We start from the raw sequence: 19,444 nt of genomic DNA, 5'->3' as shown, positions 1-19,444 counted from the left end.
GCGAGGAACGATACATCAGAAAATGCAGAAGGTGTGGGATCAAGTAACGTGAGACACGATTCTATGAGATTAGGAGTAACATGTACGTGACATGAATGTAACAAGGGGTGTACACACACATTCTATTAATATAAACCAAATAATATGCAATGATAATGGAATAGAAATGGTTGAAGTCGATAATATAATACATATTTATTATTATTACATACAGAGATACATACAAGCATTCATGTGTCGATTTTAGAACGAACTATAAATAAACAAATTACACATTCGAAAAGAGTAGACGTCGTCAATTTTTGTTAAACTTTTGCACGAGGCTTAGGACTTATTAAAGTTTATTCGCAGCCGAGTGCAAAGTTATACGAAAGTACGTGACCGAAAGTGCGGAATCTAATTATAAAGTTTACGAAAATTGATAGGTCATTATTTGAGACCGTACAATGTGTACAGTATGTCGTTATATTATATTTATTTTATTATACGCGTGTATGTACGTACATATTCGGGTGACAAAAATACCAAAAAAAAATAAATAAAATGCGAAACGAACACTGGCGAAAGCTCGAAAAGATTATATCGCATAAAAGTAGGATTTATACGAAAAGAACGTGTTGGGAATTTTCCGCGTCGTTTCGCGAATCGCATTAACTTATTTACGTCGGCGGGATTGTAATATATATTTTATTTTTGTGTAATATTATTTAACATACGGATTGTTAAGTTAAACCGTAATTCCATACGCAACAATCGAGTATATTTCGACATAATAGATTTGATAGCTGTTGAAGCTCGAACATTTTGATTGCGTAAGCACAATACAAATATGTATGTATGTACCAACATCACTTGAATGCCATTTTAATAGTTTGATATGCCGTTTTAATTTTTTTTAAATTAATAGCTTAATATGCCATAACGCCCATAACCCATTTGATGATATTTTATCGGGCACAAAACTAGTACATTTTATATTATCACCAAATTCGATATTATAAACTCGAATTTGCGAGAGATTTTTGATTTTTTGAGAGGTTTTTACCAATTTGGTGGAAGCGTTTCAATGAAACCAGATAAATTGACAAACTTTGAAACGATCGACCTTGAAGTCACACATATCCAAGGTCTGGCCAGCAGCACCGGGCCAGGGAATGAACCCATAATCACTCAGTTGAAAGCACCGAGCTCCACATGTTGCTGTGTACTGTTATATCATAACAAAAGTACATATACTGTTATATAATGTAAAATTATGTTCAACTGAAAGATTAACTCGGATAGCGATTGGACTACAAGTTACTGGACTAAAGAATTTTTTTGAGTTAAATGTACATATTTATGTTCTTTTTTCGCAGTTTTAATTAATTTTAATAAAATTATGCATCTATCAAATCATTGACTTCGTGAATTAGATTATAATATACGCAAAGTATGATCGTGTACATATTCAAGGATATAATTACTGGTTCCTGTGAAAAGATATTAATCGAAAATGGAATCGAATATCATTTATGTTATGCGAAAAAAATAAACGCAATAAGTGCAAACATTTTCCAGCTTACATTCTATAAAAGGGGCGCGCGGAAAAGCGGCTTTGATCGAGCTATTTCTAAATACGAAATAAAAAAGCAAGAACTGGAATTAAATAAAGACCTAGCATGAATACAAAAATAGTCAGCAATATAAAAGTGTAGAAATAACAAGCAGTCGGTGGATTTTAAAATTTGACCCACAAAGCAGATCATTCACGGGAGTGTTGCAGCGTCCACGATCCACGTTAACGTAACGGGCTCACGTGAAGGCCCCGGTTTGTAAAATCGATAGCGGGTTGGGCCGCCCCCCCCCGTTTCCCTTGGAGCCCCCTTTACCCCCGGCGCCCCATCGCCCCCCGCCAGGGTCAACGACTCGGGCCGTCACGCTCAGGCGGGGCGCAGGACCGGGGGGCGCTCTATTAATAAATCTTTCGCCTCGCAAGGATGTATTCTTCTTCGTCACTTTGATTGTGTGCGAAATTACAATGTGTTACGTTTCAGGTGTCGGAATCTCAATATCACCGTATCGTATAATAAAGTCTACATAATAAAAAAATAAATTCGGAAAGTAGGTAGAAAGTAAATAATGTAGTCCACAAAATCTATTCATATCATACAGCAGTACATGTCACTCAAAACCGGGTTTCTTTGGCCACTGTGGAAATATTCACACACGCCATAGTAGCGAGTGCACGCGTATTAATGAAAGTGCGCATGTGTATAAAAATATTTTAAGACAATATTGACTTGACGTAAGGAATATTCCGCCGTATCGTCGCGCTCTGTGATGTACATATACATAAATTTTCGATTTTGCCTTAAACTCGGCAAAACTTGTCTGAATGTGCGCTGCTGTATAGTACAAATAGAAGTAGTCTTTTCCGCACACTACTGTGCCGTGCTGTTCCCTTGCACCGCTGGATAGTATGAATATATCTTAAATAGCCAATTTTTAACCTTTTACATATGGCTACAGGTATTTTTTTTATTTATTTACGCGATTGGCCACGTATGTAGGTAGCTATGTGTTTGTTCATAGAGGGTTGAATTTGTTCATTTATATTTCAAAGTTCGTATCTATTGTAACTACATATTTTTTAGGTCTAAAAAGGGTTATTAGGTAAGGGTTATTTCATCAAAACCACTGGGTTACATTTCAAGGTAAAATTGACAAACATACAAGTACAAATACAATAAAAGGTATTATGTGTTGGATAGTATAGGATACGATATACATATTAATGGATATCTATTAGTATATTAAAATTGTATTCGGAAATTTGTACGTAATGGATTAATTTTTTATACGTCAATAGAGAGTGTCGTGACTTTAAGTGACGTTGATGGATTTTTTGTTCTAAGAATGAAAAAATAGTTTATAGTGAGAATTTTTTTGAATGTATATGAATGTACATACATATGTATGTACATGAATGTGAATTATTACTCCTATAAATTATAAATGCCTATTTTGTCTGATGAGAAATATATATCGATTAGAGTGGGCCTCGTATTGCTGAAAAATTTGATTATTTTGTTATTCATTTGTGCGGGTAATAATAATTGCTATGGTAAAAGTCAAATATTCTTAAATTTATTTATGAGACTTTTAATGATTTAACTACGATAAGGAGATTTCCTTTATCTCTCGAAAATCCGAGTTTTTGCTGATATTATACATATAAAATGTAATAATAATATTATCAAATTTTGTTCATAGATGTCTATATGTATAGACATATTTGTTTATTGATATTTGTAATTGGCCAGGAAAGCCCATTGGTGTTTACATATTAGGCCTTTCTGGTATATATTTATAAAAAAAATGGATGACGCAGATCTTCAATTAGAATATGTACTTCCGTGATACTGAGTGGAGAGTAAATAAGAAAATTAGATGCATTAATTGTGGAGCTATAAGGAATATGACTTCAAAATGTATAGGTCAATCAAAATTATATATACATAATATAACAATTAATTAAGAAATTTTCTTAGGAAGATAAGAATGCAAGGTATGTACATATATAGATATGTTACCACAACTTAAGAGAGCAAGAAAAAACATATAATAAATATCAAAAGACATTCTGTATGTTACAATAGGATATGAAGTACTTCATTCTCGTAAGCCTCTTGTATCGCATACGAGCCGAGCTGTATATAAACTTCGCATGGAATTGATTTACAAATAAGATCGAGAGAAAATCTTATACGTAGTCCTAAATAAGAGAAGTATAATATGCAAACGAATTATAATGAAACACATTTTCATTAGCGAACGAATGGAAAGCGACGGCGTAATAATAAACTTTTAACTGGCTACACTTGAGTGAGACACACAACTCTGTCATATTGTAATATTTAACAGGGTAGCGCCTGTTTAAACTTTAATTAAGTTTGCACATCGAAGTATTATATAATTGGGTCAGTGTTATATTTAAACTACTCTTACAATCTGAGACAAATCTGAACTTATAATAGAATACGAGATGTAAATTTTGAAAGCGATGAATATGCATTCAGTATTTGAAGTGAATGAGCTAAAGTCAAGAAACTATGATTTAGTAAGTAAGATAAATAACTACTGTTTAATATTTTGCAAGAGATTGCTTTAGCTGTTCAGATACGACTATTTTCAGTTTGAGAAAAATTATCCATTAGCTGTATTGTAAATATTTATTTATTAAATTTATTCCCTTCTGTTAGGGTACGTACCAATTTGATGGTTTCGTCGCCTTTTGCCAGGGGCATCAAGCTCCTCAAACAGATTTCTGTTAACTTGGATTTGCTTAATTGAGGGATTGCTTAATTTCAGATGATAACGTGTTCTATTGTTGTATTTGTTTTATTTTATTCTCTTTGTATTCTTTTTTTACTTTTTTGTTAAGCCATAGTGACGACTTGGAACTAATCTGTAATGTCATTAAAGCAAATTATAATAAATAAATATATTATCATAACTATATCAAGAAAGTCGCTGCCGTTTCCTGTCGTCGACTTGAATTTGTCTTGAGATATAAGGTCATTCTCCAACCCTTTATCTTCTCGCTTGCTTTTCAACTCGCTTGTGAGAAGCAAGCTAGAGCATAATGCTATTGTGTGAAATCCGCATGAAGCAAATTACTGTATAGTGCTTGAGAATGTGCAAAAAGCATTTCTTCGTTTTCTATAAGATAATGGGTATCCTCTATATCTACTCCTTTCCTTTTGGGAGTGGTTGGATATAATTCCTTTAAACTTTGGAGAAATTTCTCATTGATTCGTTTTGTTCTTCAGCTTTTACGGGGTAATACATCATACTTTTCGTTTTTGGAACAGAACTAATAATTATGTGTGAGGTAGATATCATTATTTTATGGTTGTACCTTCTGTTCGCACATTTCTTTATCGGATGGCTCCTATTCCAATAGCTATCTGATTTTGTTATGAAATGGTCCCTGTTATATTTTCGACCATTGTGGTGCATTAGGGATTTCTGTAATGCCACAATGGTCCAAACTTTAAATTAATAATTATGTGATAAAATAATGATAAATAAAATAAAACGCAACCAAAATTTTTACGTTTCTAAATTCCAATCAGTATCGATACAAATATGTACGGTCAATCGCTTCGACTTTATCCGCAAGAAAATATACGTACAAAGCTTTGTTGGAAATAAGGCACCCCTTCAAGCAAGAGTACCCATGAGCATACGTGTACACATAAATACACACAGTAGAGGTCGTTAGTTTCACCCCTCGTTAAAAATGCAACCCCGGTGTGACCCATTTCCTCGTACAAGTTGAAAATAGTCATTTGCACGGACGACGGATGCACTTCGCCAATGCACCGGCTACAAATAGACCACTGGCAGTTTATAAATAGAAGAGTGTGAGTATATGTGTATGGAGAGAATAACCACGGGAAAGCTCACGTTGGCGGCCTCTATCTCTTCGAGATAAAAAATCGGATGTGACCAACCCATGACTTAATCTATGTATTTGGAGAATATAAGAAGGTCATTATACAAAATTCGATAATTAAACATACATACACGTTCACAAATATCGGTAGGGAAACTTACACAAGAAAAAAGAAAAAGTGTGTAAAAAAGCTCGGTTAAAAGCTTAAATAGAGGTAAATTTACTTCATCACCGGTAATATAATATATACATAAGATTGCTTTTATATTGCAGAAAAAAATTTATCCACGTTGAATTGAAAAATTCATATATAATTAATTAAGTGTAACTTATTATGCTTATACTAAAGAGCGAAAATTCAAATTATTTTAAATATTTTATGGAAAATACGAACCTTTTTCTGATTGGATTTTCAAACCTATTGAGTAATTTAATTAGTGAGGAAAAGGAGCCTGCATCCGTGTGAAAAAATTTCCCCTGATAATTTGAACCTTGCCAAAAATAACACTTTAATTTGGGCCTTTCGAGTGATCGAATAAATGATTAGTTATACATATAATAGAAGCTAAAATAATAATCTTTCATTTGTTAACGTCTTAAAATTTTAAGGTTTATCCAATATTATACACATACTGTGCAAAATTGCAGTACAGCCAAACAAACACTTTAGTTCCCATGTACATACAAAACACATACCTAAATATACAGATCTTATATAATATATACGAGTCTATGTGATAAATTCGATTTGTTTGCATAATGCGAAGGTATCACGCGAACGAGCAGACGAACTTCGACGTAACAATTCATGTATTATTAAAAGGACATTAGTAGCATATAAATGCGTTCTGTATAGGGACAGGAGTAACTTTCGTTAAGTGTGATGGATTGTCGGATGAAACTAGAAATTTTTTCGAAATGATGTTCACTTGTGACCCGTATACGATTACGTGTCGGTTTATCGGGATCGTTTTAAGATGAATCTGTAGCGAGCAAACACTTTTAAGCCCGCGTGTAATTTCATACGTGTGGTGGTTCTTGAGTGAGGTTTTAGGCGAGGGGTCTTTGGGACATTGTTTTTGGGGTTCTAATCCTCTGCTATGTATGTATGTGTGTATTTTCGAACAGTAGGTGTATATGCATTTTACCATTGAGTGGACTTGGAGGGTGAATGAGAGGCTCTCGTTAGAAAGTTAGTATAGATAGATAATACTTGTTTGGTAAAAGTTACACAAACAGCATCAAATTCTAGTGGTTTGGGATTGGAGTGATTATTTATTGATTTTTATACCTTTTAAGTGTATTTTTAAATGTATAAATGGATCCATCTAATGCAACGTTATATGTTCGGCATAACGAGGAGAGACAGGAAACAGACGTATGACAAGAATAGCTGACGAGTGAAGGTATTGAAATAGTAATAAGTACTCGAATGGTATCCGAAAGAATGGAAAAGGTGTAGTAAAGGCCACAAGTCAAATGGGTGGATAACATAAGAAAAATGTGTGAAGTTAGATTAATGAGTGTTGCTTAAAATAGAGATGATGATATGAATTCTGGAAGGGATAAATTTGACTTGAGGCAATTAAAAAGAAAACTACAAATATACAAATACTTGCAGTATAGGTAGTATGATTTGATCTTTAAGGATTTCAACTGACAGCTTCAAAGTACATAGGTACATATGAGGGGTACCAAACCATAACATTTAAAGTGCCAGAAATTTAAGTTTTTGCGTGAGACTTAAAACTGTTTAAATAGACAAATAATGCGTAAGTTCATTCTTGTGACATTTATTAAAAAGCTATTACGTTTCTGCGAGGTATTAAAAACATTCAATGAGCAATCAATAAATCTTTGATATTGAAAAAAAAAACAAAACGTTTCAAGTGGCATAATAATGTATGTATGTATGTATGTACATATGTACCACTTTCATAAAAATAAATGGAAAAAATATATAATGTCATCTTTCTCAACTCTCAGATGTTACCCTGATCGTGGTGGTTGAAGATATCATCAGCTTTTTGGGGTCAATAATTTTTTAGCAATATCCAGTTAAAGATTGTCGTAGGACTCAATAAATATACTGATAGTGACAGTAATACTATAACGCAATGACTTGCTACTTTAAGTTTCTACCCCCAGTAGGCGGCATCTCAAAATTTATTTAAGGGTGCAAGTAAAGGCAAATCACGAATAAAGCGCATTTGAGCCTAAGTGGCACTTACAACGTTATGGTTTGGCACCCTTCATATGTTCATATATATGTATGTATAATAATAAGAGAGTCTATTTTTTTTCTACGAATATAATGAACCTATCATTCGTTATAACAGAAGGAGTTAATTTATATGAAAATTAAACTAGTGTACATGTCTTCTTTACAGTATAAATACATATATACATAAGTGCGTTTGTGGATACTTCAAAAGTCCTCTTCTGATGTCATATCAAATTTCAGATACTCATTGGCAGTTGTACAAAGGGTTTTGATGTTAAAATTTAGTAGATCAGGGACACTGAAATGTTCCGTAGTTAACGTGTTTTAAAACGTCTGTACAACATTTGTTGTTGGTAAATTGAGTTTATAGCAATTCAAAGATACTCTTGTTTTTGTAGAGAGGTTTACGACGCCATTTTATACTGCTTCCAACATAATTAAACACCTCGTTCAACCGAAGCACATGGCTTTGCCAATTTTATGTTGGCTTTCACGCAAACAAAATGCTGTTGAACACAATACAAAATTCGTTTGAAGGAAAATCGGTTCGGTTTAAATTGAGTCAAATGTTATTGGAAAATACGTCAAAAACAAGACGTCAGACTCAATACCTACACGTTAGAAGGAGAAAAGAAGCAATTTCCACAATACATAGAGAAAGACAGAGATAAAACATCAGTATTATTGGATAGTATAAAAATAGCTAACGTAAGATATCAAATCTTCTCTTATAGGTTTATGTTGAATTGATAGATAGGGTTATCACAAGCATTAGGACTAGTAAAAATATATTTTAATTATACATATTACATATGAAACTTTTTTTATTTGATCATTCCGTAGGTCTAAATAAAAATTCAAAATTTCTAAAGATCATTTCTGTTTTATTTTTACATTATTTTACAAAATAAATCGAATATTTTATATACATAATTAGGAAGAAAAACGATCAAATTTATTTTTTAAATACCAGTTTTACTTTTATACTCTCTAAATAATGTACATATGTAGAACTAATGTGACATTTTAATTAACATGACCGAGAAGAAATCGAATATTTTAATTGAAAATTATAATAGCTCGGACTAAAGTGAAAGATAAAATTATCTATGTTTAGAATTCACATATTCCGCCCGTAAATAATTTTCGATACGACAGGTGTCATTTACATAGGTAAACAGCTACAAGTCAGACATGCTGATGAATCATTTGTACAGTATAATTTCAGCGCGGTCGTGTGCGAATTATTCAAATGCGAAAATAAATATACGAGCGTGTTGATTATACAGAGTATACGATATGTATGTACATACATGTTTGAGTGGCAGCCCTGAAACCTCTCGTCCAAATTGGATTCACCATCAATCAGGGTTTGGAGAGGACGAGTAAACTGTGTATGCTGCCGACGCAGATAGGACATATTGACCCATAGCACATTTATATACATAGATATGTGTACGGGAAAATCTGGGCAAACACACACAGGACGCTCGCGAAGGATGGGGAGAAATTGTGGGGTGAGATGAATGAGAAATTGTGGAATTTTTCCCATTCAATTTCTATTGTGGTCTTATGATAAATGAAGACGTCAGAAGCCTTTCTGTATTTTGTTATGAAGGGCGATACAATTTGTAGTGGATTGCGCTGGGTTTGTGCTCACTCTATGTGCTTTTGTCACGAAACTCGTTTACACTGATTAATTGTCCTTTTTAATGAAGGAGGGGGTTGATTTTAATAAAAATACACGTATTTTTTTTGCCCTCAAAAATTAAGGTCACGTTTTAATCGTTTCATAAAAATGTGACTTGAATGAACATACTTTTTTAGTGCGTAAATCAAAAGGAAAGTTAATATTTTGTGACATAAAAGGATAAACTTATTTGTATATATATGTGATAAGAATGCGAAAAATATTAATTTAAAAAAAAAATTATGTATGCGGGTATAATAAAAGACACGCGATACATACCATATATGTATGTATGGGACTAAAATTTAAGTACTGAAAAAAAGATACAAATGCAAAATTAATTATAAAATGAGTAGAAAATTTTAAAAGACAATTTCCGCCTTTTTATGAAGTGTTTCGAATCTAGATTACTATTTTTCTTGTAGATTTCTCGAAAACCCCGAAAAAATAGCCAACTAATAAAATAAATGTAACTTTAAGCCTTTTAAAATATTTAACCCAAGTACATATTAATGTAAAGTTTGTGGACTTATTTATGTATTTTTAGAAAACAAAACATTACTGTTAATTATCGAAAATTTACATTTTAAAAATAACAACGGTTAAACACGAATGTAATATTGAAATTGGTACACATACAATTTTAGGTATATAGTTTTGCGATATATGTATGCTTATATTTAGCTCCATAGTTGCGTTAGTGCTAACCACCGAGATGTTCCCGGGTTCAAGCCCTGGGTTGACATAGATTGAAAATCATTTATTCGGAGTTTTTCTGCAGTGCTGCTGGTCAGAATTGTGACTCCAAGTCAATTGTTTCCTATTAGATTTTGTCAATTTATCTGATTTCATTAGTGAAACCGTTTCCAAGTTGATCAGGGTTCCTCGTCAACTTGAAAAACCTATCTACCAACCATGTATATTTCACCACTATTTAAATATGATTCCAAATTTATAATCTATAAATTTACAAACGAACAAGTATAATACTCTAGGGTTCGCTAAGGGGTAACCCGTAATGGCATCACGGTAAAATATCATATAAATTTTAAAAATTAATATGCCTGTTTGTAAATACATGTCTGTATGTGAGCGTTTTCGAAGATATTTTCTTTTTAATTTTTGTATAGGTATAATTAAATTTTAACGATTGATCTTTTCTTCAATCTAATGTTCGGCCTATATATTTAATCAATAATTAATTCAATCAATATTAAATGCAATCAATAATTTACAACACCGTTCGCGCCTTAATAGTAAATTCAAACTCTAATATATTATACATATTATATTATAGATTGATTTAAAGTTTGGTATTAGAAAATCACGAAAAATACCAGGTGTTGAAAGAACACTAGTATAACAACATTTCGAGTATCATACCGTGTAAATAAATAGTTAGAGCGTGTAGCAGTTAGCGTGACATGAATAAACTGTCAACGGTATACAACATAGCAGTTGGTTGGTTGCTAAGTAATTAAAACGTATGCATGTAAATTCAGACAACTAAAGCTACATACAAAATCTACTCAAGAATTCGAAGTATACAACATGTTGAATAAAATATAATACCAACCGGTTACAATAACAATTTCTTTTGATGCTAAAAATAATAAACAGAAGAGAGCTTTTGAAGGAAAGCTTAAAAGGAAAGTGATATAGCAACGCGATGCCATGAAAGGAGTAGTTAATTAATGTCGTACATGAAAAGGAAATTTCGTGCTTCGTATACAAGCAGAGTAATATTTTATCTACACGAAAAAAAAACGCACGGCACAATCTTGAGAAAAACATACATTTTCTAATATCCATATCGGTGAAAGTGTGAGGTTTCGGCGTTCGCGTGTAACTCTTGCGGTTTTTATTTATGGGACGAGAGGTTTTTAGACTACCCCGTGCACCTACAGCTATCTCGTTTTATTATAACCATACAAACAGGGTCGACCGAAAGTGCGTATATCTTCTTACATACATATGTAGGTATATATGTAATAATAAAATGGATCGCATGTACGTAAAAATGTAAGGAGCGTCACCCTTATTTATTATTTGCCGTGACAATTTCGCGTTCATATATTCCCGTTAGAATTCATGGTCGGTGAATAATACATCGTGACAAAGACGAGATGCAGACGGGAAATATTCTTGAATTTTCGCTTAGGCCTTTTTAATCAAGTGTGGAAGTATAAAATTTAGCTGAATTAATTAAAAAGGTACGATTATGTTGAAGTATGCATGTGAAATGGATTTGTACTGGGTGCTGGTGATAATGAAGGTACGCACAGGTGTCATAAATATAGAACAGTTATTAGAAATGTACATATGTATATTTTGAATGAAGAAATTTCTTCAAGCTTAGAAGCATATCTGAAGATACATTATGAATGTTGATATATAAGAGTTTACTTGTCAATTCAATGTGGCATTGAAAATTGAATTGAAAAATCTAAGTTTAATAAAGAAACTAGTACACGGGGAAAATATTTAATTTAGTCTCTAAGCCTTTAGTTTCATAATATAAATACAAAATAAGTAGTTAGTGCTTATTAATTGAATAGCCAGCAGCTTAGCTCAGTGATTGTGTTTATGCCAATCACCGAAAGGTTGTCGGGCTTTCAGATTGAGCCCTGGGTTGACCTCGATTGAAAAGATTTTATTCGGAAGTATTTCTGTAGTGCTCCTGGTCAGAATTGGATATTTGTGACTCCTAGATGATCGTTTCCTATCAGAGTTTGCTAATTTATATGATTTCATTGTTGAAACGGTTCCTTGTCAAAATTGGCAAAACCATCCTACCCATTATGTCGCCACTATTTGAATATGATTTCAACTTTTTTAAGCTATAAATTTATATAAGTACAATTTTATTATTACCATAGGATCCACTTAGGGGCAACCTGTGACGACATCATGGGGAAATATAGCTTTTCCATAGTATGTACATATTATAAAAGGACGAAGATCAAAAATATTGGCTGTAAAAATCTATACATATAAATGCATAAACTGAACTGCCCGGTATTGCTTGGGCGAGTGGAATTCGAAAAGAAAAAACGGAAAAATCAGAAAATTTTATATTGGATCTTGAAAGGTTTGGAGATCCATTTTAAAGATCTGGTGGTCCATTTTAAATAGAAAATCGTGGATTTACATAACGAAGAGATAATGTATGCAAATATCTTATTACATTGTACACAAAAGTTTAAGTTTGGCATAGGTTTTTTTTAGCCTGTTTTAGTTCACGGACCATTCAAACTTTATTAGTTGAAGATAAACTACAATGGTTTTATACACAGTATAAAGAAAATGTTTTCAGTATAGAAGTTAAAAATTTATAAATAATATTATAATCGCCAAGATCGTGAGGATAATAAATCAACGGTTCAAATGTTTCCTCGACGTTGTTTTAAATATAAATATTCAACAATGTAAAAAAGTCACTTAATTATATTTTGCGAGGCTTTTTACTGGCGTGTCGCCTTAAGCGCCTTTCGTTAAAAAACATATACGAAACGCAAAACAAACCAGAGCTATTACATATATAAAACGATTTTTTTCCATTTTTCCGTTGTCTTTTTTGAGGCCTCAGGATAGAACGTTGCGTTTTAGAAATTTTACACATTTTTCCGCTGTGTTATGAGAGGGGTGGGAGAACGCAACGGGAAAACTCGGTGGGAAAACCCGCTGTTCATTTTTCCGAGGGGGGTGGCGGGTATAATTAAGCCTCAGATAACATCGGTAAATTCGAGCCGGAAAACTGTTGGGGTGAAGCTCGGGCAGTTAGCAGCACCGCGAAAAGCTCCACGGAAAGTTCCGATTTGTTGCCAGAACGAGCGTTATTTATTTGCCATCGAACGGCCATAGTTTGAACTAACCCACTATGGAGGTTAATAATGCATAAGTTTTATCACTCAGTTTTGTCTTCTCTTTTATCTCTAACGACTCTTATGTTCTACGGAATGATTCATGACTTCTGGATCAAAACTTTCGATATATTTACGTGTTTACTTAGAATTAATAAATTCTTTCGTACTAAATTAGCATAGAAGATTTCGTACCACGATTCAGTTTAAATTCCAAAGTTTGAATACTGTTATAATTTGAGATTATAGCGATAACAATAATTCATCAATCTTCCTAAAATGTCATGTTCGATATCAAAACTGGTTTTTAAAAATTTTAGACGTGAAAAATTGCGCCAAAATACTTAACTAACTAGACTAGACTAAATATTAAACTAAAGATAATAATATAATAATAACCCAACTGTGGTCTGAAATATGAGTGAATAAAAAGAAAGCTAATAAGAGGCTTGTAAAAAACAGAGTTGTGATGATGCTACATATGTATGCCTTGAAACGAAAAAGGTTGAACTGTAGCACCATAAAAGCCCCAAGAGAAGTGATGTGCAGCATTCAAACAGAATTTGTAAAATTCTTAAAATATTCATAACTTTTTCAGTTGCAGTTCTAGGTGGGAAAGTCAGCGCTTTTCGCATCTGCATAAGCAATTCATGGGTTTAGGCATTAATAACACTCATTACCAAAAAAATGCGGAAGGGAGACTAATCAATTTTTACTAAGTGAATTTTACTGACCCACTAAATTCCAATATGACAATGATTTTTCTTGGTTTGCTTTCGTTTATGAGATTTATGTTCAAAGCATTGATGAGAGTTTATTTCGCTAATTTTTCACTTTACCACGTTTGTAAGAATTGATTATTTATCTCAATATATATTTTTTATCTATGTAAACGTACTAATTCGGGTGGTTAATGATTTTGAGTATATTTATAATATTGTTGCGTAAGAGTGGGTTCAGGATCCAAATGAAAGGTCAAAGTCGCTTCACAGCATTTATTAAACGATTCAGAAGGTCTACGCGAAAGCACCGCTCACTCCAGAACACTGTGATCTACCGTGTGTACCTCCTTATAAAGGACAAGTTTCACACCATAGCTTCCCCGATCCATTTATGTATCTATTGTCTAGGCACGTAAAGGTCTACCGTGGTGAGTCTATTGTTCTGTGAGAATTCCAGCGTATCATTTTGTTCGAGCGCTTACTGAGTTCCATTAGCCTAATCCGGGGTCTCTATTGTTCACCCAAAAATGCACCAAGAGAGTGGATAATCTCTCTCATGTTCCCACTTTACAATATATTGAATATATTGAGTTCGAAAATATTGAGATTTCAAACCAATTCTTGTTAACTTAGTGGAATATAAAACTATCGAAATAAATGCATGACAGATTGAGAAAAAAAATAGAAAAACATATTTTTGACTTTTAAAATTAGCTAGATAATTAATCATACGTATTGATTTAAATACTCATTTTTGGCACAGCACTGCCAAATTTTGAGTGATGTACATTTATAATTTATAAACGAGAGAAAACCAATTAAGTATCATTATCCATATTTGAATTGAGTGGGTTAAACTTAATAAATATCGATTAGCCTCCGCTTTGAGAGAAAATAAATGAATTAATATAACATTTTAAAAGAAATAAATGAAATGAATTTCAAAATAAATTAATAATATATATTTTTTTAATGTCTTAGGCCCTCTTTGTCGAAATAAGCTTGGTTTTCCAGATATCGATAATAATTTGAGAAACACATTTAAATAATTAATTTGGAACCATTTTCTGCTAAAACTTAAAAGCCTTGATTACATTAAATTAATTCAAAGAATAATAAGCATATACTTTTATTGCTTGGGGGGTTCGCACACAATTTGAGCGACCGCTCGGTTAAGTACGCGACCACCCCCTGGATCGTTCTTGATTACACTGATTTACATGAAAACTGCTGATTGGACACAACAACAACACCGCAATAAGGTATGGGGGGGGGGGGGGGGAACTTGGGGTGGGTGGCAGAACGACGACAATATTCACGCTTTGTTCGGTCGACGTTAAATTGATCGTTCCGAAGGGGGTGCGAAGGGGAGGGGTCACACAAAAGAGACTAAATCTCCACGCAATTAGGTGAAACGTTCTACTGTTTCGTGGGTGAACTTCGGTAGAATGGGTTAGGTACGTGATCTAAAATTCATAAATTCCCGTACAATAAACGTCCCGGGTTAATCCTCGGTTTATGGACGCGACAGGGTTTTCACACCTTAAATGGAGAATCGTCAATATTAGCGCTGAATTCAATTTGGCCGTTTCGAAAACGTTCATAATCTTCACAAGCCGGTGTTCGCGGATTAAAGCGCGAGCTTTGATAGAATGACGTCATTAAAAGCTGCCGGTGTTGTTGTAAGGGATTTCGCGTTATTCACATTCAAGGATTAGGGTCGTTAAAACACGGACGATAGATAAATCCCATTCGAGTAAATGCTATAATTTGTGATGAATCGTATATATTAGATGAAAATAAATTTGAATATGCAATAATATTTCGAGTGAGAAAATGTTGATTAGTCATTTTGAAAAAAAGATTTAATTAAAGTAAATTTGTGACATTTTACCCATTCATATATAAATATGAATGTTTGAATGTATTTATGTATGTATGTAAATATAAAATATTAAAGATGTACATCTTATAGAGACTGACTGTGGACGGGTGGGTTTTTGAAGGGGTTGAATCCCTCGAGTATGTTTAGTAGCGCCGACTAGTAAATATTATTATTTAAGTAAGCGTATACATATATTATACCTATATATATATATATATATATATATATATATATATATATATATATATATATATATATATATGTATATAAAACAATATGATACAGAATCATATGATTAATTAATAATAATTTTGTAATTAGTTGATGTTAAAATTTTAATAATGAGGGTTAGACCTTTTTTTATAGAATTAAAATATAAATTTCTTTAATTCTATAAATACGAGCGTATACATATGATGCAGTACAAATGTAAATTTCGTTCGGTGATAAATATATTAGTTAATTAATATAAAAACCAATCTGCTCAGTTAGAGTTTACAAAAGAACCAGTTTGCTCATGCACAAACTATTGGGTACAAGTTTTTGATGTTTGTCCCATCCTCTATGTACATATACATATGTACATACATAGTATGCTTACCCTAGGTTGCAATATTTTGAATATTAACGGAAACATAAATTATAGCAACGTTGTAATGTGCTTTCCATAAGATTTATTTTTTTAATACTTGCCGTTTTGACATCTTAAACACTTGGACAGCTAAAAGTTACATACGACATGTGGTGAGTCTATTTTAAGATGGTTTTTGACTGTTAGTAATTGAACTAAAACCGATAGTTCGTGTATGAACAAAATACATAGTATGTCCATGAACGAATTGGAGTGAATACTTGAACTGTAACATATACATATATATGTATATTATTATATATAAATAAAATCAAAAATTTCAACAAAATATTGGGTAACACAAAAGTGTCGCAATATTTTTTCGATCGATTATTATTTATATTTATTACATAATTATAAAACGTAATAATTCGTCACGTAAATACAATTTGTCATCAGAACATATTTGACGTGCACAACGACCGGTTGTATGACAAATGAGTTAGTAGCGAAACGGCTAAATAACTAACCGTCGAAATAAATTGGTCAAATTAATTGGGATTTTGAACGATTTCGTTGACGCCACAAAGAAAACTGGTGGGAAGAAAGGGGGAAGGAGGGGAGACCTACAAAATAATTTAATTGGGAGAAAACAAGGAAAACGAATTAATCAATAGGCAAGTTATATTAAACTTGAGGTTGGCAGATGTGTCGGTCGCAAGAGTCAGCCAAAAGCGGAGAAGTGGGATCACCATATTTGTTGAACCCTAAACAGACCAAAATAAATAGCCAAATTGAAGAAAAGTGTTACTCCTTCTTCCGTACGTAAAGTTTTAGAATATTGTGCAATTGATGTTATTTCAAGGTAGGCCTTGGCTTAGCTCTACATATGTATGTACTTCAGCAATGTTTTGCACATTTTATTTTGGGCATAGTTGAAGCATTTTCGGAAAAGGTTACTACTTTTTTTAGAAGATATTTATGCATATAATATTATATGAAAAAAATCGTAACTAAATTTTGAATAGCTGACACATCCTAAAATAAAGATAGCAAGCAGCTGGTTTAGATTAGTTGATTAGTTGTTGGCATACAATGGAAATGACTGAGAGGTACCGGGTTAGAGCCCTGGTTTGATCTCAAACGAAAAGAATCATACGTTTTATGATACGAAGCATTTCTGTCCAAGTCGATCGTATCCTAATCAAAGTTTGCCAATTTATCTGATTTCATCGTTGAAAGGGTTCCTCACGAAATTGACCACCTATCGTCCATTTGTCACCATTGTTAAATATAATTTCAAATTTATAATGTATACATTTATATAAATTACATAAAAATGTACAAGTTTCACCATAGGCGTGGCTTTGGAGCAACCTGTAATGGCGCAAATAAAAAAGGCCTGGTTCCAGATTCAGCAGCACCACGTGTCAAGATATTCCAAGATTATTTTTTGTATTTCAAAATTTTATTATATTATATTATAACAAATTGATCTGAATGTACATATTTATAAAAAAAAAGATTTATGTGAGACGACATCGCGTTGCTGAAACTGAAACTAGGCCTTCTACTGAGTTGATACGATACGAGTGCACACAGACCGAGTCCACTAAGACGTTACTTCGACATTACCACGTTACGAATAACGTCCATGTGACCAACTTAGCGGACATTGTGCACTTGTATCGTGCCAATCCGATAAACGGATAGATACAGGTACGTGAAAGTATCAAGAAAATCAAAAATGTATTTTTTACTGGAATTTGAACCACAATGACGAAGATATAATAATTATAGAGTTACAACCATGGCCCTAAAATAATAATAATAAATTGTACCCAAAATAATAATAATAATTTTGTATCCAGCGTGTTCGTATTTTTGAAATGTACGAGTGGTAACCCTATGGCGAAGGGATGGTGTGAAATCAAACAACGATCCCATGTTAAATTTGTCGACTTGGCCCTTTTGGGTTTATTATTTTCCCTTTCTAGCGCGGCCGACGCCGGCACGACAGTTTAACAGGTGCTTCGGTCATAAATCGCGCAAAAGTTTTGGCAGACAGGGATGGAGAAAGGGGGAGAAATAGGGGGAGGAAATTGGCCGACTGTGTGTTGGCACTGCTCCAGGAGTGCCAACCGGCATATAACGCACGCAACGAGACCTGTACGATGATAACATTGGCGACCCTAATTGATATCAAGGTCATGGACGTCCATCGTGTCAAATGGCGTAAACAAGAGTCGTTAAGTGTGCTAAAGTTTTCGCCATTTTCTTCGGCATGAATGGAGCTTATCGCGTGGCGGGTGTCGAGTATGTCGTTCACATGAGCGAAAATAGGACTAGTTAAAACCGTTCATTTTTTTTCATTTTCAATTTATTCCCGGTATAATAACTTGACACGTATAGAGAAGGAGAATAATTTGGCTAACGACAATTAAATAGAGCAATTGAATATTAATATATTGATGCTACATTTACATATGTACATTACACTACATTACATATTAGCCAGCAGTATGGCTTGATGGTAGCGTGTATGTTTAGCACTAAGTGATCAGTGGGTGCGATCCTCCATACTGCTGGTTAGATTTGGGGGTATTTCTGACTCCAAATCGATCGTTTCTTGTCAGAGTTTGCTAATTTCATCCGATCATTGTTGAAACGGTTCCTCAAAATTGGCAAAAAATCATCTTTCCAGTTGTCACAAATCTTCTGTATTTATTGTGTGTATAATTTGTAAAAAATATGTACAAAATTTAAATCCATAGATGTCTCAATGGATTAATTAATTAATTAATTGTTATTGTCGTGTTCTTCATCTTCTGGAAACACAGTGATTTATGTAATAATGAAATGCTGCATTGTTTGTAATTAATTGTCCAAAAAAACGCATAGGGGTCTTCCTGTCAAGCCTTCCTGGTATATATGTATCTATGTATGTAAAAATAAAATATCGTTTCACATAACTCTAAAAAATAATTAAAACAGTACGCAAAAGCTGTACAATTGATACAATACATACCTAATCTGATTGATAAAG

The 19,444-nt window shown here is 33.1% G+C and overlaps 2 protein-coding genes across 2 annotated transcripts in view; both read right to left on the bottom strand.

The window, feature by feature from the left end:
- The window catches only part of brp (ELKS/RAB6-interacting/CAST family member bruchpilot), an 89,578-nt gene that overhangs the window by 51,159 nt on the left and 18,975 nt on the right, over positions 1-19,444 (bottom strand). The window lies entirely within an intron of this gene.
- Positions 4,424-19,444, bottom strand: part of LOC143912952 (uncharacterized) — a 43,434-nt gene continuing 28,413 nt past the window's right edge. The window contains exon 5 of the transcript XR_013260668.1: positions 4,424-5,013. The gene's annotated coding sequence lies outside the window, so the exon portion shown is untranslated. The remainder of the gene's footprint in view (positions 5,014-19,444) is intronic.

This window comes from Arctopsyche grandis, chromosome 6 (assembly GCF_051622035.1).
Source record: "Arctopsyche grandis isolate Sample6627 chromosome 6, ASM5162203v2, whole genome shotgun sequence".
In the NCBI taxonomy this organism is placed as follows: domain Eukaryota; kingdom Metazoa; phylum Arthropoda; class Insecta; order Trichoptera; family Hydropsychidae; genus Arctopsyche; species Arctopsyche grandis.
The sequence above is the reverse complement of the archived record's forward strand: the minus strand, read 5'-3'. Positions and strand labels throughout refer to the sequence as shown.